Consider the following 25,456-nt stretch of genomic DNA (forward strand, 5'->3'; position numbering starts at 1 on the left):
CGGAATTTTAACAAAGATAACACTTATAAGCCGGTTAAGGGAGGCCACCTCATTGATCTAGCCACTATGGTTCACAAATTCCATTGGGTCAAGAACGACAATCTTGACAACAAATTTGAGTGGCTTACCAAAGATGCCAAATCCTTCATTTTACCAAGCAAAATATGCCGACTCAAGGTCCGTAGGACAAACTACCTTCTTCCACTCTCTGAGGAAGCCGAATTGATTATACAACGACAAAGGGAGGACATTGCCGAATCCTCATCCTCCTCTATTGTCACTCCACCCTACCCGTTTACCTACCAAGAATTCCAACCCGAAAATGTCGAGGTGGGTAACGATTACTTGACTCTTTTGATGAAACACATGCACAAGCAAGCCTATAAAGATCGAGTCAAGGCATATAGATCTCAATATCCGCCCCTCTTACACCTAGCTAGGCAAGGACTCCTTGACCCATCATGTCCTTTGCCTAGTTGGGCGGATAGGGAAGTGTTCTTTCCTAATGCTCCTAGGGATGCTAGCATGGGTGATGAGGAGGTTGTTGTTAAGAATGGTGAAGAAGAAGAAGAAGAAGAAGGTGAAGAAGAAGAGGGAAGTGAGGAAGAAGAAGAAAGCTCAAGTGATAATGGTGAAGCCTCCGGGTCTATGGAGGTAGATGAAGATGATGATGCTAGTGAGGAAGTTGATGATGATGATGACGATGGAAGTGATGTCGCCATGAGCGACGATTGAGGATTAGACAAGCTTTTGGAGGATACCACTACCCATTGTGAGTTTCCTACCCCTCCTTTTAGCTTTGTCTTTATAACTTTTAATTTATTCTTGATCATGAGTATTGAGTCCTAGCAACACCTAGAGGACTCCCACCTCGGTCTCATTGAGGTGTCTTTTATTGTTCCCACCATGAAAAATCCAAAATGACAAAATTTAGTTTTCTTGCATAGCATCTTTATGCATGAACTTTCCCATTTTGACATTAGCAATAGTGTCTCATTGGTTTGGGGAAGTTCAAGCATACGCATTGGGAGTTAATTTAAATTATGCTCTCCAACCAAACAAAAATTCATGCATCATATAGTATAGTGTAGTTTGCATTCACTTGTATATATATATCATATAGTTTGCATTTAGTGTAGAAATCATGCATTCTCATATAGCTTGCATAATTTCATATCGTATTGGCCATTGAGGACAATGCCCATACTAGTGTGGGGATGGGAAATTATAACATGAATTTTAAAACAAAAATGATAAAAATTGAATATTTTTGAAAAATACAAAAACATGTCTTTTTATTCCATAAATCATAAAAACCATAAAAATTTGAAAAATTAAAAAACCCAAAAACATGTTCATTTCCTTTATAGTGTAGTCTTGTATATATATATTGTGTTTGTATATATTGTGTTTGTCTATCCTTTGTCACATTGATCGACTACGCCACATCCGAGACATGAGGATATTGAAGACCGCATGGTATGATCTTTCCAATCTCCTTTTTCCTCTTTATGTTAATAACTATGTGGCTTTATTTTGATTAATGCGGTATAAACAATGTGATTATAGGATTGCATTTAGATTATTTGGCATACTAGTTGGTAGAAGCATATGCATTAGGTTGTATAAATGTTAATTGCATCATGGCATATAGTTGCATTTAGGAAAAATTTTGTGAAAGCATATATTTGGGAAACTTGACAAGTATATATAGGCCCTTGTAGATACTTTTTCTTCTTGAGACTTTGCTTGTTAGAATACTTGTAAAACACCCTAGGATGTGTCATGCTAGTATCCTTTGACCCATGGATTAAGGCATAGTCAAGAGTACCTTGTGGTGTGATAACTCATTGGCTACCGTTTATTCCAAGGTGACTCTTGAAACCATGCAACCATCATCCATGTTCTACCACATTTTGTCATCAAAAAGGGAATGGGCACAAAAATTGTTCAAAATTTGAGTTCAAGAATTGAAATGAAAGAAAAAGTTTGCAATTGCATCAAAAGAAAAGAGGAGTAACAAAAATGAAAACTCCTATGCTCCAAATATAAGCACCCTCACTACAAATGAGGTGAGTTTGAAAATGTTCAAAAGAAAATGCAAGAAAAAGTTGAAAATTGTCAAGTATTGAAATGCCAACCATCAAAAGAAATGGCAAAGAAAATGTTCTCAAATGACAGATGCCACAAATTGGGGGGGGGGGGGGGGGGACAACAACAAAAGCAAACTCCCATATGAAACTCAAATACAAATGATCCCTTTATCCATTGAATCCACTTTTGTGCATGGTGGAGAGGGGACGACTCTTCTTCTTGTCTAGGCAAGAAGGGGAATTCCGCGATCCTCCAGTGTTTCTAACACCATAAGGAGTCTACTCTAGACGAAAGCATTTAACAATTGAGGATAAAGGTACCCTAGCTTGACACAACTTGGAGGTGATTTATTGGTATCCTTCTAGGCTTAGTAGTTTGAAGAAACCTTATCTATAATGGAGTGTATACCCTTAGATTGCTTCCCTTATAGATAATTTCCGCCACTTAGATGAGGAAAGTGGCTATTCATTTTTGTAGATGCATCCATTACTTGTTTTATGTGCTTTAATGATTGGATGTGTCGCCATTTTGGCAAGACCCACCTTGCCTTGCAAGAAGGCATCCTACCTCATGGTTGTCTTGTTGTGAGTTGAAGAGGCGGAGTGAGACCCGCTAATTGTCTCACATCCGCTATATTAGTAGGTTAGTTTGAATAAGGGTCCTAGTTTTTGTCACCTCTTTACTCGGGACGAGCAAAGGTTTGGTTTGGGGATGTTTGATGTGACTCATATTTGAGCACATTTAGTCCCCGAATTAGCCTCGTTCCTATGCTTTTTAGTACATAATTGGGGCATTTACTATCTTTAGTTTCCCATTTTTCATATTCTTTGAGGTTTTGTTCACTTGGTAGGAGAGGAGTGCAAACCTTGCATTTACATGGCGAAATGGAGCTAAATTGATCGCACCTAATGACCAAGCATCAAGGGGAAGACAATACTAGATGGCCTATGTAGATAATGAAGTAGATTGGGCAATGACGAAAGGATCCTTGTGTGGACATGGCCCACCTGCGTATGCCCAGCCGATCTGTGGACAATGGCAGCGGTCTTTTTTGAAAGCCACGCTCGGCGGCGTAAAGATGCCTTCGACCGGATCGCTTTAGATCGGTCGGTTTCGTCTCGGTAAGGGTCTCGAAACGATTAGAGATGTTCGGAGTCGCCACCAAGCATTTGTGGGATGCCTGGAACCCGTTCGAATTCCACTTTATACCTCGGTCAAATGGAAGCACAAAGCAGCGTTTTGACATAGGTACTAAAGATAAGGAAATCGTCCCTCTTTAGCATCCTATCTCTAGAATGACTCTCGTACGCCCTGGATAAGGTCGTCCACTATCCAAAGTTTCTGAGTAGGAGGTGAAGGTACGTATTGGGAAGCCCTTTATTCAGACACCCAATCCCGCCCGCGTTTAGCGGTCTCTACTGATCGATCTTGGTTGGTTGAATGCAAAAGTTGATAAAACGGTTTAAATGCATGAATGCGCATCCAATGATTTAAACCTAACATGTGAGAGCTTTCTAAGTCGGTTGATTTAATCCAGGTATCAAGTATAAGATGTCGAGTTGGATTAATGGTTGATTTGCATGCAAGACGGAAATTAAACATCCATTTACCGTATTAGGTTTAAGGTGCATAACATGATCCATTTGTCTTAGTAAGGCATTTTTCAAATGTGGTTTTGGATAATCGAATAGCCATCTGATCCGTCCTATATCCGGGTTAACCGGAGTCGGGATCGTCCTAGACTAATGCTGGAAGGGAACAGGCCCTGTACCAGACGGCTATAAGAGGCGCGAGCCAGCCGGCGGTGTAAGGGGCCTCCCTCTGGTTTTGAAAATGAGAAGGAAAAGGCCTGCTTGAGGCGCGGGTTAGCCAACGGCTGTATGCCGTGTTCTGACTGTTTAGAAAACGTTATGAAACGTGTTGAAAACGGGTATTTGAACCCGGTTTGATTTGAAGGGGTCGTTTTAGACCGCATTTGTTGATTTGAAGAACTAGACTCGAATAATCATCATTATTTGATAATATTCGGCGTCGGGTTTGATTTGGCAAACTTGACATGAATAGTTTTGAAAATGGTTATGGACTAATTGTTTTAAGTCCATTTTGCATGTAATTAGTCGATACTCATCATCGTGCCCGGGTTAAAATCCGGCATGGTATATAGAACCAAGGATGATTTCGTGTTGGTGACTAATATGTTTGTTTGAAAATGTAAAGAAATGAAATAAAAGGCTTTAAAATACCTCTTAAATGTCATTAACCAAATATTATCACCGAAACACGGATTTAACCGTCATGGTATGAAGAACCAAGGGTGAAAAACGCTTTATGGTTAAAACATGTGAAATGAAACAAAAAGGTTTCGAAAATACTTGAAATGGTAAAAACCGATTACAAATATGAAAAATGGATTAAAGGAAATGACGAGAACAAACACGGTTGATCTCTGGTCTGAGTACCCCATTTAGGCGCGAGCCAGTTGGCGACCTAAGGGGCTTCTGCCTCAGACCAAAAATCGGTTTTGGCTCGTTTATTCCATGTTTTGGTTCATGTTATGCATGTTTTAGCATGTTAAAGTCATGAAACAAATGAAGACATAATAAAAGAGGATTTTTACACCCTCATACTTACATGTTTGGTTATGGCGAGTGACCGACGTAAGTGTAACGACTTGTTTGATCGGAAAAAAACTCGGTTTAAAACCGTTTTGGTAAGTAAAAGAGTGTTTTAAAAGTTTAGTGATGGTGTAGTGGTCAAAGTGGTCGGACAAGTGGTTTAATGCACGATGACGGTACCAAACAATGTGTAAGGCTCGTATTTACGATCGGTAGGTCGTAAATACGCGTCGGGTTGTGACTTTAGAAGTCGAGTCGAGAATTTTAAGGGAGAAAAGAGGGGGCGGACACTCGCGTAATTCTCAAATGGGTGGCATTTGAGGGGTATTTATAGGAGAATGAGTGGTTGTGTGAGTTTTGAGCGACGTGGCCACCTGGGCTGCTCAAAGAGGCGCGAGCCAAATCGCGGCACTTCGAGTTGTGTTGTCACTATCACAACAAACGCAATCATGATTTGTTCTATCCTAGGTTTTGTAGTCACATGTTTGGTACTTGACCAACATGAATCCGGGAAAACTTAGGGTAGAAGGCTTCGGATATTTTTTGTTTTTGTGTTTGACTCGGTTTGACTCGTTGTTGGAGTCGGGATTTGAATTTTCGAGTCGGTTTTTGGTCCGGTGTCGGTTTTGACTCTAGTTAGTGTCGTTGTGACCCCGTCGCCGTGCATTAAACACTCCAGGTATTTTTGAAATGTTTTGAAAAGTTTTGTTTTCGAAATCGTTTTAAGTTTTCCGATGTAAAGTTGTACACAAACTGTCGATCAAACGTTGCGATCCCAAAACATGTTGTAGTCCGATAATCATCATGTGTTTGTTGGAGTCTCAGCAGATACTGGGTATCTACAGAGCCCCCACTTTGACTAAGGCTTGGACAGGGCGAAAGTCAAAGTAGAGTCCCCAGGTCAACCCAAACGACGTCGAGGCGGCTCGAAAGGTTTCGGGCCAAGGACCTGCCGTCGGGATGGGCGACGCCAAGGTGACTCGAGGGTACGAGCCAAGGACCTGTCGTCGGGAACAGTTTAGAGTCTGTCGACTTCCTGTCCGGGTCGTTTAAAGTCCGTTAGACTACGTGCAAAGGCTCGCCAGCCATAAGAAGAAGTCATACCTGAGGCATCTACGGATATGTCCTTGCATGGTTGCGGATAAATGCTCGCCAGCTGCGGTGCGTATGTGAGGAGGGCTCGCCAGCCGTGGTGCGTTGTAAGGCTCGCCAGCCGAGACAAGGAAATGTACCCGAGGCATCTTCGGGATGTATCCTTGAAAGGATTGCGGACAAATGCTCGCCAGCCATGGTGCGTATGTGAGGAGGGCTCGCCAGCCGCGGTGCGTTGTAAGGCTCGCCAGCCGAGGCAAAGAAATGTACCCGAGGCATCTTCGGGATGTACCCTTGAATGGGTTGCGGACAAATGCTCGCCAGCCATGGTGCGTATGTGAGGAGGGCTCGCCAACCGCGGTGCGTTATAAGGCTCGCCAGCCGAGGCAAGGAAATGTACCCGAGGCATCTTCGGGATGTATCCTTGAAAGGTTTGCGGACAAATGCTCGCCAGCCATGGTGCGTATGTGAGGAGGGCTCGCCAGCCGCGGTGCGTTGTAAGGCTCGCCAGCCGAGGCAAGGAAATGTACCCGAGGCTTCTTCGGGATGTATCCTTGAAAGGGTTGCGGACAAATGCTCGCCAGCCATGGGACGGTCGGTTAATGGACCATGGGAGTAGCCGCGTCAAATGGGCTTGCTTTGAAAGTAGCGAACTCATGATGTCGTTGTGGAAATAGTGAGTATGGATCCTCACCATCACTGTTTTTTCTGGAATGAGCGGGTTCCGCGAGGAAGCCCCCTGCTGGTATTTGAAGGAATAGTGAATTTGGAATTTTCACCATTTGGTTTGAAGTGACGGTTTATGTGCCGTCGTTGACATTTGAAAGAAATAGTGAATTTGGAATCTTCACTATTGATTTAAAGTGACGGTTTATGTGCCGCCGTTGACATTTGAAAGAAATAGTAAATTTGGAATCTTCGCTATTGATTTAAAGTGACGGTTTATGTGCCGCCGTTGACATTTGAAAGAAATAGTGAATTTGGAATCTTCACTATTGATTTGAAGTGACGGTTTATGTGCCGCCGTTGACATGTGATGGAAATAGTGAATTTTGAATCTTCACTATTGATTGAAGTGACGGTTTATGTGCCGCCGTTGCTTGAAATTTGGAGAAATAGCGGTTTTTGAATTTTCGCCATTATTTTGGGAAATTTGAAGGAAAATGGTGAATTTTGGTTTGACCATTATTTTTGAAATTGGCGGTTTTGATCGAGCCAATTTCGAGTGGAATTGATGTTTGCATTAGGTTAGAAACCTGTTTAGGAGTATAGGGGTGCTTTTGGTTTGCATTTTGGTCCCCGTTCCCGCTCCCTATGCTCGGAAAACGTGAGTGAGGCGAGAAACCGTCTCATTTCACAATGCCAAGTTTATTTGTTTGGGTAGTGGGTCCCACTAGATTGCATTGTAGTTGGGGAAACCCGTGTTTGCCATCTAAGGACCTTCATTGGATGTTTGTGGGCAAAATTGAATTTTTGCCTTTTGCGACGGTCTTAGGTCTGACAAAATAAGCGCTTGTTTGGGCTTGAATTGAGTCAGTCTGCCTTGAAATGGACCTTATTGGTATTTTAGGTCACCTTGAGGCGTGATAAAATCACGTTTGCCTTTTTGCGGTCGTTTTTGAATTTTTGACCGGCTTGGGCTCAAATTAGCGTATGAATTGCCTTTTTGAACCGTAGAAAAATCCCCATTGTGTCGGGAATGAATTTTTGGGTTGTTGGCAGACCTTGTATGGGTCTTGAAAAGCCATTTTTGTGGTTTTGACTCGTCTTTTGCTTGAAAAGAGGGGCGAGTCGTTTTTGTGCTTTTTTTTTGTGAATGGTTTGGGGCGGGATTGCCCCGTGTTTTTGTATTGCAGATTGTTTTTGTGTTGGGATTTACCCCTTTCATGCCGTCGTAATGCCGAAATTTCGGCTGACGTTTTTTGCTTGTTTTTGATCACAGGGTATCGTTTGGGACCGATGGGGTCCGTTGTCGAGGCTTTGGAGGAGGAAGTCGATCCCGGAGGGGGAGAGTCGACTGTTTTTTGTTACAGGCTTGGTTGTGTTTCTCCCTTGCGGCCTTTGTTCGGCCAACGATCGGGTATCGATCATTGGTCGTTGTCTGTAGAGATTCGGATAGGCGGCCAATATGGCTGGTTTGTCCTTTTCGTCGTGGCTCATGGACAGGATGACTGATGATTGGGGGTCAGTACGAGTCTGTTATCCCCTGTTGTTGACCTTGATCGCAGTTGAGTTCAGCTGAGTGGGGTCCAACATCGGGGTAGCATGCTAAGCTACGGTCCCCGGTTGTCATTTCGTCCGAAATCTGCAAGACATTGTCTTCTTTTTTGTCATGTCGCAGGAGCGGAGGGTTATCGTCATGGTAACCTCCTCCGCTTTCGTTGTTGCTCCTCAGTTCCCTATGTGGCTCTCTTTCTTTTCTGTTTGAGAGGATAGAGGTGCTTTGTTCGGTAGGTGGCGGCTAGCCCCCAGTTCGTTGTCTTAGGCCAGTGTCTGTATGATAAACGTTTGTTTTAGGCCAGTGTCTGTATGATAGACGTTTGTTTTAGGCCAGTGTCTATATGATAGATGTTTGTTTTAGGCCAGTGTCTATATGATAGACGTTTTGCGTAAGGCGGTTTGTATATATGTGTTTTTGGATTGTGGCTTATTTTGTGATTTTGGCTTTTTTGTGTTGCGTTTCGGAAGAGCGTTGTTGGCCGTCGATTCTCCTTTTGCTTTGTACCTGTTCCTGCATCGTTAGTATAGAAAACAGGCAACAGATAGCACATATCCATAAGCGTAAACACGTAGAAGCATTTGATCACGTAAAGCATTTGTTTGAAAATCAAAATTAACCAAGATGACTTGAAGTTAAAATTGAAATTTTGAAAATTCCGTGACAAAATCGCCACGTTCGGAATTCAAAAGGAATTGATTTGAAAATTTGAGCAATTAACTCGTGTCGTGAATTAAATTGCATCGAAATTTTGAAAATGACTCGAAAAATATAAAAACTCAAACCGTCAGGAACGATTTTTAGAATAGGATTTTTGCGAGTATATTTGGCTTTTGAGGTCAAGACTCGAATTTGTGAGTGCTTGAATTTTGGAGGAAGATTGATGTCGTGTTATCAATTTTCGAATTTTTTTTTATTTGCGAAAATGCGAAAATTTTTCGGAATCTCGACTGACATGGAAACGATCCGTCGCGGATCGGGGCGACTAGCCCTTCCCCCCTTTTAAAAAAAGAAAGAAAAATCCGTATGTTTAAAGCTGCGTCATGGAAACCGTGTCGGATTTCGTAAAACGCGAAAACAAGGAAATGTGAGTGTGAAGAAACACAAAATTTCCCGGATCATCCCGACGAGGCGCGAGGCTCCTGGCGGGAGGTTTGAGGTGTCAGGAGAAAACACATGTTGAAAGAGACAAGTCAACAGCGGGAATCCTGGAGAAGCCTCAAAGAGGCGCGAGCGTCTTGGCGATGGAAGCCGGCTCTCCTCTTTTTCTAAAAAAGTGCTGATCATTTTGTATAAATAGGGACGTTTGTGCTTCGTTGTTTCAGCATCCGAAACACAAAAACATCTCTACAAAACCTCCTCTTCTTCCACAAAAATATTTCATGGATGCTTTTGAGAACGCCTTGCGACAATGGTGCCGGGATTTGTCGCCTCCCAAGAAGTATCAACTCGATTGCATGGGAGTTGGTCAATTGTTGGTGCTTCGTCAAGTCAAGGTGCAACCTTCGTTTCTTGAAGCATGTTCTCGGTTTTGGGATTCGAAACATCATGTTTTCGTTTTCCCGAAGGGGGAGATTTGTCCTCTTGCCGAAGAAGTCGGAGCCATTGGTGGGTGGCCGGGTTGTGCTCCGGTGCTTCCTCCGACTCGGTTGTGCTACAAGGAGAAATTCCGCTCCATGTTGGGCTTATCAACAAGCCAAGTCAGCCTTCTTCTTGCTCCACATGGTGTGGATATGTTGGCTCTTATCAACATCTTCTCGAATCGGTTAGATGCTAATGTCTCGGAGGTGGCTAGGAGAAGGGCTCTTGCATTTTGCCTTGTCCATGTGTACCTCTTTGTTGATGTCTTGAAGAAGGAGGGGCCAAGATGCCATGGTAGCATGACCCTTATCCATGTGATTGAGCAAATGGAGCATGGTAGAGATCCATCATGGTTGGTGCTCGGAGAGATTATCCAAGCTTTGGACAAGGAAGGCTCTTGTGGAGAAGCTCCCTCTTTTGGATCGCCAAGGATCCTCCAAGTGTGGCTATTGGAGAGGCTAAGGTATGTAGAGCCTCCGGTTAATCCTTCTTCTTATTCCTTCCGTCACCTTACTATGAGGAAGAAGTTGTACCCGTATAGTTTTGCTTCTACCGAGGCCTATTGGGCCGCAAAATTGGCGGAGGAGGGTGGTCCTCATATCCGTTGGGTGGTGCCGTGGTGGCACTTGAGGTCCTTCACGGGGTTGCCCGCTTCTGGTGCTAGTCCTCGTTCTTTGATGGTGGTGGGTTTGAAGGTTGTTTCCTCCATTTATCCCGAAAGGCTCATGAGGCAAATGGGGCGTCAACAAAAGGTGCCCGCTCAAGATACTCTTGTCCAAGAGAATGTTTTCCGGAACTCCGAGTTCGTGGAATTCTTCGAAAGGTGGTGGGCCACTCGGCCACTTTGGGAGGTGCCAAACCCCGTTGCCACGACATGGGTGACTCCCTCTTATGTCAAGTGGTCACGTGCTCCGTCCTTGGAATAGAGATCCAAATTTCGTAAGGACGAGGTCGTCGATTTGAAGTATCGAGAGGTTGGCAAGGCCAACCGTGCCTTCTTTGAGGAGTATGTTGATGGAGCTGCTCCCGATGTGATGAGACCACCGAAGAGGAGGAGTTCCGGCCCCAAGAATATGGTGGGCCGTACATTGGCTCGTCTTGGGTCGAATATGGGGTCTTGTGCTAGACCGGAGGCCGTCGCCGTCTTAGATCCGTTGAGGATCCGTCCTGAGGAGGAAGTTCATGCTAGGCGGGCCAACAAGAAGAACAAGGGGAAGATGTACCCCGAGGGAAAAGGCAAGGGTAGAATGGATGAGTGAAGACCTCCATTACCCACTTTATTATTATGTTGAATTATTGTTGTAGGTTTTTATTATGTTGTACTAGCTAGTTATTGTGTGTTTTGTGCTAGTTTTATTATGTGAGGTTTTTTAGTTGACGCCTTAGCTTTGACAAGTTGTAGACTCGTCGAGCTTTATTTGTCGTTGAAATTGTAATCCCTCCCATTATTAATTAAATAAGAGGATTGCTCGTGTTGAAAAGTGTGAACGCTTGTTTCTTTCATCCATTTTGTAAAGGCAATTCGATTTGAATCGTCCTAAACATTTGCACTCGGGAAAGTGGTATTTTGTGGAAAGGGAGAAAGGCTCATTTTTTGTATTTTTGTGGGGAAAGGTAATGGTTTTCCTTTTCTCTTTTTTTGATGGGGATGTTTTTTTTTGATTGTGGGAATGGTTGTATCCTCCTTGTGTGAGGAAGGACTGCCTACGTATCCACCTGAGGAGGTGAAATCAAACCATGATCGTAGCTCGAAATGTTTTGTGAATTTGAATTGGGTTTTGTGGTTGTATCCCTCAAGCATAAGAGGGACTGCCTACGTATGCACCTGAAGAGGTGAAATCAAACCATGCTCGTAGTTCAGGGGGTTTGTTTTTGTAGTGCAAATGGACGTTGCCTTTGACGGATCAAAGGACATTCGAAACGGGCAAGGTGCCGCAGCTTAGACTCGATAAAACATGCAATTTCAAATCAGAACATATTGAGGAACTTGACTTGAAAAGGGTTGAGGTTGGTGCTAGTTGCAAAACTAGGCTAGGTTGTTGGTTGATAGGGTTCAAGGGTAGTATTTCTTGAGTTGGTCTAGGTTGGTCGAGTTTGTAAAGTCCTCCCCGTCTAGGTCACTCAGTCTCACTGCGCCCCCCGAAAGTATTTTCTTGACCAGGTATGGCCCGGCCCAGTTGGGTTTGAATTTTCCCCTCGGATCGACGGGTAATGGTGCTCGGACTGAATTGAGGACCAAGTCGCCCTCCCGGATGTTTCGGGGTTTGACCTTCTTGTTGAATGCCCGTTGTATACGTCGTTGGTATAGCTGGATGTTGTGCAAGGCGTTGAGTCACCGTTCGTCTAGAAGAGTGAGTTGTTCGTACCTTCGACGGGTCCATTCTGCCTCAGGGACTTGACTCTCCAGTAGGATGCGTAGAGATGGGACCTCTAACTCTACCGGTTGAACCGCCTCCATACCGTATGCTAGGTAGAAGGGCGTGGTGCCTGTCGGTGTTCGAATGGAGGTTCGGTATCCCCAGAGTGCGAATGGGAGCTTGCTCGGCCAATCGCGGTAGTTGTCTTGCATTTTCTTGATAATGGTGACAAGAGTTTTGTTCGCTGCCTCCACCGCTCCGTTAGTTTGGGGACGGTAGGGGGATGATCGATGTCGTTTGATCTTGTATTTGTCCAGCAAAGCTTGAGTTTCCGCCCGGAAGTGAGAGCCCTGATCGCTGATGATTTCATGGGGTACCCCGTATCGGCAGATGATGTTGTTTTGAATGAACTTGGCCACTTGTTTGGCGGTCAAGACTGCATATGACTGTGCTTCCACCCATTTGGTGAAGTAGTCGATGGCGACGAGGACGAAGCAATGCCCCTTAGTGCCTATCGGGTTGACTTTCCCGATGATGTCGATGCCCCAGGTTGAGAACGGCCAGGGTGATGTCATGGTGTATAAAAGGGATGGTGGTATATGTTGTATATTGGCGAAGATTTGGCAATTGTGGCAATGTTTGACGTAGTTACGGCAATCGGCTTCCATGGTTGTCCAGTAGTAACCTAGCCGCATGATTTTCCGTGTAAGCATCATTGCACTCATGTGAGGGCCACATTCTCCGTCGTGAACCTCTCCCATGACTTTTTTGGCTTTGTGATGGTCAATGCAAAGGAGGAGAATTCCTTGGGGTGTTCTTTTGTAGAGTTGATTTTGGTTTATCACGAATTGTGATGCGAGTAAACGGATGGCTCTTTGTCCTCTTTGATCAGAGTTGGGAGAAAATTCGTTTTTGGTTTTGTAATTGAGGATGGATTGGTACCAAGGTTCATCATGGCTTTCCTCGTCGTCGATAATGGCACAAATGTGAGCTGGCTCGCTCCTTCTTTCGACACATAGGGGCATTGATGTCATGTCGTCAGGTATGTTGACGAGTGCGGCAAGTTTCGCTAGGGCATCAGCAATGTGATTTTCCTCTCGTGGCAAGTGGAAGTAGTCGACTTGGTCGAAGAGCTCGGCCTCTTGATTGATCTTCGCTCGGTAGGGAGCTAAGCTGTCAGATCGGATTTTCCATGATCCGGATACCTGATTGATGATGAGCGAGGAATCGCCATGTACCCTCAATCTCTTGATGCCAAGTGTGATGGCTGCTTGTAGGCCGATGAGACATGCTTCATATTCAGCGGCATTGTTGGTGACGCCGAAGTCCAGCTTGACCGAGATCGGATCATGTTCTTCCTCTGGTGATATTAGAAGGATTCCTACCCCGAAGCCTCTCAGATTAGATGCACCATCAAAGTATAGATCCCATGCGTCGGAGTCGGCACAAAGGATGTCTTCGTCAGGAAGTGACCATGTGTCGGTCGTTGGATCCTCGTTGACGGGATTTTCTGCTAGGAAATCAGCGACTGCTCTTCCCTTGATAACCTTGAGGGGTACAAACTTGAGATCGAATTCGGACAGCATGAGTGTCCATCTAGACAGCCTTCCGTTTAGTACGGGTTTTTCGAAGATGTACTTGACCGGGTCCATCTTGGAGTAGATGTGGACCGAGTAGCTGAGCATGTAATGCCGCAGCTTCTTTGTTGACCATACTAGGGCAAGGCATGTCTTTTCCAGTTGGGTATACCTTGCCTCGTACTCAATGAACTTTTTGCTGATGTAGTAGATGGCTCGCTCCTCGTTGCCAACTGTTTGTGCTAGCATTGCTCCCATGGCTGTGTTGGTTACAGTCAGGTAGAGGGATAGAGGAATCCCTGGTTGAGGTGGCATGAGGACAGGAGGTTTGGATAGGATCTCCTTTATCCTGTCGAATGCTTTCTGACAGTCGTCGTCCCAATCGGTGTGATCGGAGGCGCGAAGGTCCTTGAATATCGGTTCACAGATCATAGTGAGCTTGGCAATGAACCGGCTGATGTATTGGACCTGACCGAGAAATCCCCGAATCTCCTTCTCGTTCTTAGGCCGAGGCATTTGTTGAAGGGCTTTGATTTTGGTTGGATCAATCTCAATGCCTCTTTTGCTGACGACGTGTCCCAAGAGTTTTCCGGAGGTAACCCCGAATGCACAAGTCTGAGGATTTAGTCTCATGTTAAGACGAGCAAAGAATTTCCGGAGGGCTTTGATGTGGCCGTCCCGTTCTTTTGAGTTGACGATCATGTCATCGACATATACCTCTACCTCCTTGTGCATCATGTCATGTAGGAGAGTGGTAGCGGTTCTTTGATAGGTTGCTCCGGCGTTGATGAGCCCGAAAGGCATGACCGTATAGCAATATGTACCCCACTGTGTAGTGAACGCGGTTTTGTGCATGTCTTCCTCAGCCATTTTAATCTGGTTGTACCCGGCATACCCGTCCATGAATGATAGGAGAGCATGTTCGGCAGTGTTGTCTACCAGAATGTCAACATGTGGCAAAGGGAAGTCGTCTTTTGGACTCGCCTTGTTCAGATCCCTGAAGTCGACGCAAACCCGGATTCTTCCGTCTTTCTTTGGCACAGGCACAATGTTGGCCACCCAATCCGAGTATTCAGACACTTTGATGAACCCAGCCTTGAACTGTTTGTCCACTTCTTCTTTGATTTTTAGGGCACATTCAGGACGCATCCGGCGTAGCTTGTTTCGAGTTTAGCCCGGGTTTGATGGGTATCCGGTGCTCTGCAATTTCTCTGTCAATCCCAGGCATATCTCTGTAAGACCAGGCGAATACGTCCTTGTATTCGTGGAGGAGGTCAATGAACTGTTGCCTTTCCGAGGGGTCCAGGGTTGTCCCTATCCTAAGTTCTTGAGGTGTATTGTCGGTTCCTACGTTAATAGGCTCGGTTTCCTCAATGATGGGGGTTCTGGTTTCCCGTTTGTCAAGTTCTTTGGCTAAGTGAGGTGGGTAGTCACTCAAGTCAAATTCCTCATAATCATTCAGAATTGCATTGCAGTTAGATTGAGACGAGTCATAAGCAAACTTAGCGTTCATTAAGTTGACACGAGCGAAAAGCTCGGAAAGGGCAGACATCTCGTGGTCAGTCAGAGGCGACACAACAGAGGAAGTGGCCCCTGGAACAAGCTCCAGGTTGTCACCTTTTATAGGAGTGGGGGTGACCCTAGTAGACTCAGCCTCTGAATCAGCCACGACTTTGTGATAAAACAGTGGGAAGGGGACCTTGACTGGGACATTAGGAGTGTTAGGAGCTATGACAGACTCTGACTCTGACTCAGACTCAGATTCTCCCTCACTTCCCTCCTTGAACATAGGGCCTTCTCCAGTTGTTATCTTGAGAATGCGGCCCTGGCGATCGGTCCACTTGATGGTCTTCCTCCAGCCTTGGGTAGCTTTCTCCGGGTCAGTATCGGAGATCAAGGTGGTTGGATCGAATTGATTGTCTTTCAGTGCGATGTTGATGATGTCCTCATAGTCGAGGTGTTTGATGTTATCTTCCCCAAAGAGTAGTGTGACAGCTTGTCCGTCGAGGCATGGTGACGGCTTGGACTCATTTGATGCAGCTTCGATGTTGTCGGGAATAAAGTAGCAGTCCTGGAAGACTTCCACTCCCGGGTATCTAGCCTTTGCCACAGAGTCATAGATAGGCTCCGGAAAGCCGTGGTAGAGTTCGGACTCTCCCTCGGGGACAAAGTATCCGTTGAGAGTCAGGTGGTAAGGACGGAGGACAACCCCATGCTTCTTGCGTTTTCTGATTAGGAGGTTCATCTCCCGGATGTCTTTGTCAGTAGGTTCGTATCCCAGTCCAAAGGGGATGTTGGGGACCTTAGCTTGTTTCAAGGGAGGCAATGGGTCCTTCAGTGGATTGAGCGACAAACCCGGGAAATAACCCTGACGCATCATGATACGGTTGATCGTGAGGCTGGCGAGCGGGTCACATTCAGAGGTTGTCAGTTCGTCGGTTATGGCGTTTACGGCTTGGAAACCCCACATGTCATTGTCGTCCTCCTCAATGGCTTGGGAGGCTACCCCTCTTCTCATAACTGCTTTGATTGGGGAAGCGGGGATCGTGATCGTTTTCCCGTTGAAGGGGACCCTGATCTTTTGATGGAGCGTTGAGGTGACCGCCTTGACGGCGTGAATCCAGGGACATCCCAGGAGCATGTTGAAGGATGCGTCGATGTCGACCACTTGAAAGCTGGTTTGTCTTTCTAGTGGCCCGATTGCGATGGCTAGAGTGATAAGCCCAGCGACCTTACGACGAGTGCCGTCGTAGGCGCGTACTCCTTGGTTTGTTGGGATTAAATCAGATTCCTTGATACCCAGCCTGTGGGCAGTTTTGAGAGGAATGACATTCACCGCGGAACCGTCATCCACGAGTACTATTGGTATGTTCTTTTGGAGGCATTGCACAGTGATGTACAGTGCCAGGTTATGGTTGGCTCCGAACAGGGGGATATCCTCATCGGAGAAGACGACCGGGTTACTCAGATCAGGGGCGTCTCGAGTCATGTGTGCCACTATTTCTTCTGGGAAAGAGGTGGAGGGCACGGTTAGTTTTCCCAAGGCCTGCAGTAAGGCCTGTCGATGCTCAAAAGACGTTGCGATCAGTTGCCAAATGGAGATCTCGCCCTTTGCTTTCTGGAGCTGTTTCAGGATTGAGTTCTCAGGAGCCCTTGGTTGAGTGTCCACCTCTGGGACGATCTGGTCGTTCGTTGTTGGAACGACTGCTGGGTTGCTCGGATTCTGATAGCGACGTCCGGACCGGGTGAGATGTCCGATTTCCTTCGTCCGCTTCTCCTTTCCTGGGACGACATAAACATCCTCAACATCATCCCGCCATATGCCGTTAATTTCAGGGTCTCGAGGATACCTCGGAGGGGTATTCCTCGGTGGGTAGTTCTTGTGGGGGATATTTTTGTGAGGGCGATTTTTGTGGGGGTAATTATTTTGAGGGTAATTCTCGTGAAGGTGGTTATTTTGAGGGTGATTTTTGTGGGGTCTATGCTAGAATGGTCGCGGGAGCAATCCATCCTGGGGTGGGTAGTTTTGAATGCTTGGGGAATTCTCCCTCGGACGCGGTGTTGGGGGATTGAAGATGAGTCGACGGTAGGCGTCGTCGGGTCGGGTGATTCTCTCAGAAAGGCTGACAATGGCCTCCTCAACTTGCTGAAACATAGTGAGCATAGTGGCAGCACTGAACACGAACACTCTATCTGAAGGGTCCTTTTCCAGAACATTCACCTCGTCGTCAATTGGCAAGATGAGATGAGAGCAGTCTAGGGTCGGCTCATCGTCAGAGATGGCGTGAATTCCCAGAGGATTCGTCTTGTTGTTTGGTTTAGTTGGTGGGGGTATAGGCAGATCTCCCTTCTCAATCATGTCTTGAATGAGGTGCTTGAGTTTGAAGCAATTTTTGGTATCATGCCCTTTCCCTCGATGATCTTTGGCGATGGCGTTGGGGTTCCAAAATCGGGATTTCTTGGCGTCGGCCGGGTCCGGGGTGGGCCCGATCGGTTGTAGCTTCCCTTGGTCCATGAGCCTTTTCAGGTCACTCCCATAAGTCGACCCTATGTTGGTGAACACTCTCTGGGGGCGTTCAATTTTCTTGGCAGATGGTTCGACGAGGTTAACCTCATCAATCTTGTTTGTCTGACCGTAAGGGCGAGATCCGGTTGAGGTGGATCCTTGATAACCCCTGCCTGTGGTCTTTGCTAAGACACCCTTTCGGAGGTCGTCCTCAATACGTGTCCCCAGAATCTGCAGATCTTGAAAAGTTTTGATATTTTGATACCTCAGTAGGTTGGCATAAACCGGGCGGAGGTTGTTGACAAATTTTCCCACCAGAGTTGATTCACTCGGCTTACTGACCAACTGAGTACTCACCCTCCTCCAACGGGTTAGGAACTCAGTGAATCCTTCCTTCTCGTTTTGGGTTAATACCTCGAGAGTACGGGTGTTGGCCTGGATCTCAACATTGTCGGCATACTGTTTGGCAAACTCAACTGCAATCTCATCCCAGGTGGTGAGGTTTTTCGGGTCCAAGGAGTAGTACCATTGGCGAGGAATCGGCTCCAGAGAGGATGGGAAGATCCTGGTAAAGAGCTCCTGTTTGACACTCTTAATGGCCATGTAGTCTTTCAAAGCACGGATGTGGTTGAGTGGGTCCTCCACTCCCTTGAACTTAGGCACATCAGTCAGGGTGAAGTTGTCAGGTAACTGGTCCCCAACAGGTTCGAACCTTCGGTTATTCTCAAGGTAGATATTATTGCCCCGGGCTAGGAGCTGCTCTTCCAGAAGTTTCAGCCTCTACTCAGTTTCAGTCAGAGGTGGGGTATTATGTTCCCCAATTTCCTTGTTCTCCAGGGCGTCGATACGGGTCTCAACGCGATCCAAGGTGACCTTAAGAGCGGTAAGCAGGCTGGCTAGCTGATCAGTTGTGACATCTCTATTGTTATCATTGTTGTTGTGGTTGACAGACGAAGTTGAAGACGGGGCCATGGCTCTGAGGCATAAAAACGGCTCACATTACAACTCAATCCGACACGGTTCGAAGACTGAACGCAGACAACACAGAGGACGAGACCAAGATCGACTCAACAAGACGGGGTGACCGTGTGTGGTACCTCGGTGCTGACTCGGTTTATGACGTGACGGTGTGTGACCGAACCTTTGACATGAGTTCAACATGACGGCGTGACGCCATTGGACGGGTCTCGTGGTGAGACGACTCATAAGTAAAGACCCATAAGTACGTTTGCTCTGACTCGATAGACACGAGGCGGAATTGGAATGGTGGAATGAAGTTTTCGAAAATAGGAATTTTCAAAAGATTCATTTGTCGCTTTAATGGGCGGCTTCCGAAGATAGAAATCTCCGCAAGTCGATCAGTTGAAAAGGTTTGACTTAAGTTTATTTGCAAAAGACGGTTTGGGTTTGAGTCGGCTCGGAAAACGGTGTATTGTTTCCCAAGACTGTTTTGAAATTCAAAATTGTATGTTTTGAAAATCGAGTTTGAAAAGTTTGAAAAGGTCTCGGGGACGATGTATGGTCCTCGGGATCCCGAAAGTGTCTCGAGAAAAGGGTGTGTGTTTTTCCTCGGGTTTTGAAAGAGCCATTGTCGGCGCGAAACGGGTTAAAATCCGTGTCTAGACGCGGCGATTATAACGGCGTAAAAAGGTGATTTTGAAATGGTTATACAAAAACCAAGTTTGAAAATCGTCATTACGACGGCCTAGAAAGGCGTGTTGAAATGGTTATACAAAACCGAGTTTGAAAATCGTCATTACGACGGCCTAGAAAGGCGTGTTGAAATGGTTATACAAAAACCGAGTTTGAAAATCGTCATTACGACGGCCTAGAAAGGCGTGCAACGGTCGGCAAAAGACCGAGGTTTGAAATGGCCATTATAACGGCGCAAAAAGGTGTTTTGAAAGTTTGAAAAATGACACGGAAGGACTTATGATCAAGTAGCACATAAGCACTCACAGTTCATTATATTATGCATTATGCTGACACGGGTTTTGGCTTAGAAGGGTGGGTTACACACCAAGCAATCAAACCCCGATTTGCGAGAGGGATACCAATCCAAAAAAAATGTGTAAGGAGGGTGCCCTAGCCTCGTGCTCGAAAGTGATGAAAGCTCTTTGACGAAATAGAAATGTGTAACGTCAATGGTATGCTTGACTCAATCGGGATTCGAAATGCGGGGATGAGAAAACTCACGTCGACGAAACGAGCCAATTGGTCGAAAAGGGTTAGGTTGTGGGCCCGGACAAGGAACCCGACCGTGACCGTAATATCAATTAATGCATTCCAACCAAGACCTCGTTCGAGTCTCACCATCTAGGGATCACAAAGACGTAAGTCCTAGTTTTCCCCAGCGGAGTCTCCAATCTGTGGACATGGCCCACCTGCGTATGCCCAGCCGATCTGTGGACAATGGCAGCGGTCTTTTTTGAAAGCCACGCTCGGCGGCGTAAAGATGCCTTCGACCGGATCGCTTTAGATCGGTCGGTTTCATCTCGGTAAGGGTCTCGAAACGATTAGAGATGTTCAGAGTCGCCACCAAGCATTTGTGGGATGTCTGGAACCCGTTCGAATTCCACTTTATACCTCGGTCAAATCGAAGAACAAAGCAGCGTTTTGACATAGGTACTAAAGATAAGGAAATCGTCCCTCTTTAGCATCATATCTCTAGAATGACTCTCGTACGCCCTGGATAAGGTCGTCCACTATCCAAAGTTTTTGAGTAAGAGGTGAAGGTACGTATTGGGAAGCCCTTTAATCAGACACCCAATCCCGCCCGCGTTTAGCGGCCTCTACTGATCGATCTTGGTTGGTTGAATGCAAAAGTTGATAAAACGGTTTAAATGCATGAATGCGCATCCAATGATTTAAACCTAACATGTGAGAGCTTTCTAAGTCGGTTGATTTAATCCAGGTATCAAGTATAAGATGTCGAGTTGGATTAATGGTTGATTTGCATGCAAGACGGAAATTAAACATCCATTTACCGTATTAGGTTTAGGGTGCATAACATGATCCATTTGTCTTAGTAAGGCATTTTGCAAATGTGGTTTTGGATAATCGAATAGTCATCTGATCCGTCCTATATCCGGGTTAACCGGAGTCGGGATCGTCCTAGACTAATCTTTGGAAGGAACAGGCCCTGCACGAGGACGGCTATAAGAGGCGCGAGCCACCGGCGGTGTAAGGGGCCTCCCTCCGGTTTTGAAAATGAGAAGGAAAAGGCCTGCTTGAGGCGCGGGTTAGCCAACGGGTCGTATGCCGTGTTCTGACTGTTTAGAAAACGTTATGAAACGTGTTGAAAACGGGTATTTGAACCCGGTTTGATTTGAAGGGGTCGTTTTAGACCGCATTTGTTGATTTGAAGAACTAGACTCGAATAATCATCATTATTTGATAATATTCGGCGTCGGGTTCGATTTGGCAAACTTGACATGAATAGTTTTGAAAATGGTTATGGACTAATTGTTTTAAGTCCATTTTGCATGTAATTAGTCGATACTCATCATCGTGCCCGGGTTAAAATCCGGCATGGTATATAGAACGAAGGATGATTTCGTGTTGGTGACTAATATGTTTGTTTGAAAATGTAAAGAAATGAAATAAAAGGCTTTAAAATACCTCTTAAATGTCATTAACCAAATATTATCACCGAAACACGGATTTAACCGTCATGGTATGAAGAACCAAGGGTGAAAAATGCTTTATGGTTAAAACATGTGAAATGAAACAAAAAGGTTTCCAAAATACTTGAAATGGTAAAAACCGATTACAAATATGAAAAATGGATTAAAGGAAATGACAAGAACAAACACGGTTGATCTCTGGTCTGAGTACCCCATTTAGGCGCGAGCCAGTTGGTGACCTAAGGGGCTTCTGCCTCAGACCAAAAATCGGTTTTGGCTCGTTTATTCCATGTTTTGGTTCATGTTATGCATGTTTTAGCATGTTAAAGTCATGAAACAAATGAAGACATAATAAAAGAGGATTTTTACACCCTCATACTTACATGTTTGGTTATGGCGAGTGACCGACGTAAGTGTAACGACTTGTTTGATCGGAAAAAAACTCGGTTTAAAACCGTTTTGGTAAGTAAAAGAGTGTTTTAAAAGTTTAGTGATGGTGTAGTGGTCAAAGTGGTCGGACAAGTGGTTTAATGCACGATGACGGTACCAAACAATGTGTAAGGCTCGTATTTACGATCGGTAGGTCGTAAATACGCGCCGGGTTGTGACTTTAGAAGTCGAGTCGAGAATTTTAAGGGAGAACAGAGGGGGCGGACACTCGCGTAATTCTCAAATGGGTGGCATTTGAGGGGTATTTATAGGAGAATGAGTGGTTGTGTGAGTTTTGAGCGACGTGGCCACCTGGGCTGCTCAAAGAGGCGCAAGCCAAATCGCGGCACTTCGAGTTGTGTTGTCACTATCACAACAAACGCAATCATGATTTGTTCTATCCTAGGTTTTGTAGTCACATGTTTGGTACTTGACCAATATGAATCCGGGAAAACTTAGGGTAGAAGGCTTGGGATATGTTTTGTTTTTTTGTTTGACTCGGTTTGACTCGTTGTTGGAGTCGGGATTTGAATTTTCGAGTCGGTTTTTGGTCCGGTGTCGGTTTTGACTCTAGTTAGTGTCGTTGCGACCCCGTCGCCGTGCATTAAACACTCCAGGTATTTTGGAAATGTTTTGAAAAGTTTTGTTTTCAAAATCGTTTTAAGTTTTTCGATGTAAAGTTGTACACAAAATGTCGATCAAACGCTGCGATCCCAAAACATGTTGTAGTCCGATAATCATCGGGTGTTTGTTGGAGTCTCAGCAGATACTGGGTATCTACACCTTGCATCCCCGGATTGATCCTCGCGGATTATGAAGGAAGAAAAGAAGAAAAGCTGCCTGCCATGGGATCCGAGCGGATCACAGACGATCCGAGCGTCTCCCTTCACCACCATCCGAGCGTCCCGTGCTGAAGACGCTCGTCCTGAAGCAAGGTGATCCGAGTGTATCCCCTGACAATCCGCTCGGATCTTACTACAGGGAACCCGTGCCTATCCTCAAGACGCTCGTCCCGTGCCAAGACTAGCCAAACGGAGATGCTCATCTCCTTGGAGAGGAGTATTTCCTCAACTTTTATTAAGGGTCTTAATAGTCATTTAAGCCCTTAGTAACCCTAATTTATTTACCTAAACTTTAGTATAAATACCCCATTGTACTACTTAGATTAGCATGCTCTCTTAATATCTCCTTAATCAAGTTGTGATCAATTAGTAATCATTCCTTAATTTTGTAATCAACTCTTAATCTAGTCTTAATACAAAATCTCAATACTTAATCTATTCTTAATTTCTCTATTGTTCATCATTTATTTCGGGTAATTAGAAGATCATTTGGGTTTATTGGGAGATTGACAACCTTCCATTAATCATCAAGTACTTCTATTATTCTTTGCATTATTATTTTGGAATCTCCATAGGTATAATTCTCTTAATCCTTGCTTTAATTATTGTTAATCATTTTCATTCATTCATCATGTTTTGCCTTGTTAATGTGATTGACAACCTTGTTAGCATGTTAAACTTGATCATGAGTGAGTAGTTTCCTTAGCTAGGGTTAATGGGTAATTAGGGAAACCAACATGGAGAATGATTCATGCTTAATCTAATATGTTCACATAATTTATTTGCTTGCTTGTTGTGATTTCAACTTATGCACATGTTATGTTTGATGAAATGCGAGCCTATGAATCCTTGCATTTTTTACCCGTCACTTATCTTTTCAATGAGGCTTGTAAGACATAAACCAACTCGAGCCTCATTAGACCATGCATAATGTTGAATAGGAAGGATTAAGTCGACTTGTAGGTGTTGTACAATCTAATCGATTCGGCTCCGGGACCCAAACCCTCTTAGGGATTGTAAGATATACACTAACTCGATCCCATCACAACAATAATTGCTTGCTTATAGCTTGAAAATATGTTCGTATGATCAACTCCCATGTATTCCCCTATGAACCCATGATACCCTAGTGTTCTTAATCAATTGTTTACACCTTCATTTTATTTACCTTGCTTTGTTTTTATTGTTGATTAGTTTTAATTGATCTCCTATCTCAACCCCAAATTGTGACACCCTAAGACACGACCATTTACAATTGAAAATCCTACATCAATACCCGTCCCTTGAGATCCGACCTTTACTTGCCTCTTTACTAAGAGTAGTTGGTGAAGTTATAAATATTGTTTTGGTTGGGTAACTTTTGACAACAAGTTTTAAACCTTCGAACCATCTTAACCACATGAGTCCCTCCGTAACTCAAGCCATTAATGTGCACACCTCTCTTGGAGTGGGAAGCTCCAAGAGACGACTCAAGCGTAAGACGGTTTCCCAATCGCCTTACGTCTCTATAACAACAAGTAAGCCACCATGTCCTCCGACATACAAGACAATACAATAAATGCAAGATACCATACTATATGCCAATTACCGACTCATCCAATCGTCTTAATCAATATCATGTTATAATGCAATGACCACTAAAATACGACTCACATGACCATTCAAACATATATTAGAGCTGAGTAGGATTAACCTGCCTTTTAGCAATCCCGTCAAATAAGCAAGCAAACGGATATAAATGCGCTCCTCCATAAAATCGGCACCTAATTACGATAATTAAACATAATTACTAACTAATCTAATTACTAATTTATCAATGAAAAGCTGACATTTTAGCAAAAAAAAAAAAAAAAAAATAATCTAATTACTAATATAATTATATAATTTAATATAATTAAATTCAAATCCCGACTCACATATCCCGCTAAACATATTTCAAACCCGACTCACAACTCCCGACTACCCCCTATACTCCGACCACCACCTGCCGCTGCCACCGTGGGCCACCACCACCAGCCATGGTGGCCACGACCAGTAGCAAAACCCACGACCAACGACAACAACCAGAACACAAAGCAACAACACAATCACAACACACACGCAAACACACGCCCAACACCCTCCTTTTTACGCCACCATTACGCCATCACCACCACCGTGGACTTCCCTGACCACGGTGGACCCTACCACCAGCCACAACCACCGGCAGCCACCACAAGCAACCGACCTCAACAACAACAACAACAACAACAACAACAACAACAACAACAACAACAACAACAACAACAACAACAACAACAACAACAACAACAACAACAACAACAACAACAACAACAACAACAACAACAACAACAACAACAACAACAACAACAACAACAACAACAACAACAACAGTAGCAGCAGCAACAACAACAGTAGCAGCAGCAACAACAACAACAACAACAACAAAAACAACAACAACAACAACAACAACAACAACAACAACAACAACAACAACAACAACAACAACAACAACAACAACAACAACAACAACAACAACAACAACAACAACAACAACAACAACAACAACAACAACAACAACAACAACAACAACAACAACAACAACAACAACAACAACAACAACAACAACAACAACAACAACAACAACACTCAACCCGTATAGCCCATTTGACACCCTTTTTCGACCACCTAACACCACTCATTCCACCACTCATTACCACCACTACAACCCCCTCTCAACCCACGACAAGGACCACCCAAGATCCCCCTAAGTAAGCCACGAAATAGGGGTTAAACATCCGTCTTAAGACGGTCGCACAACTACAACAATAAACCAATAAAACGCTCGGTCAAACACGATTTTTGGTGGTCAATGACAGTCAGAGGTGAGTCGGGGTCAAGGCAGGTCAATGGTATAAATTAAATAATATATAAACAAGTTTAAGACGGTTTTACCTTACGATCTCGAGGCGAAGGGACAAAAGACAATCTTTATTCTCTTCCTTTTCTTTCTCTCTTT

Source organism: Silene latifolia, chromosome 4 (genome assembly GCF_048544455.1).
Source record: "Silene latifolia isolate original U9 population chromosome 4, ASM4854445v1, whole genome shotgun sequence".
In the NCBI taxonomy this organism is placed as follows: domain Eukaryota; kingdom Viridiplantae; phylum Streptophyta; class Magnoliopsida; order Caryophyllales; family Caryophyllaceae; genus Silene; species Silene latifolia.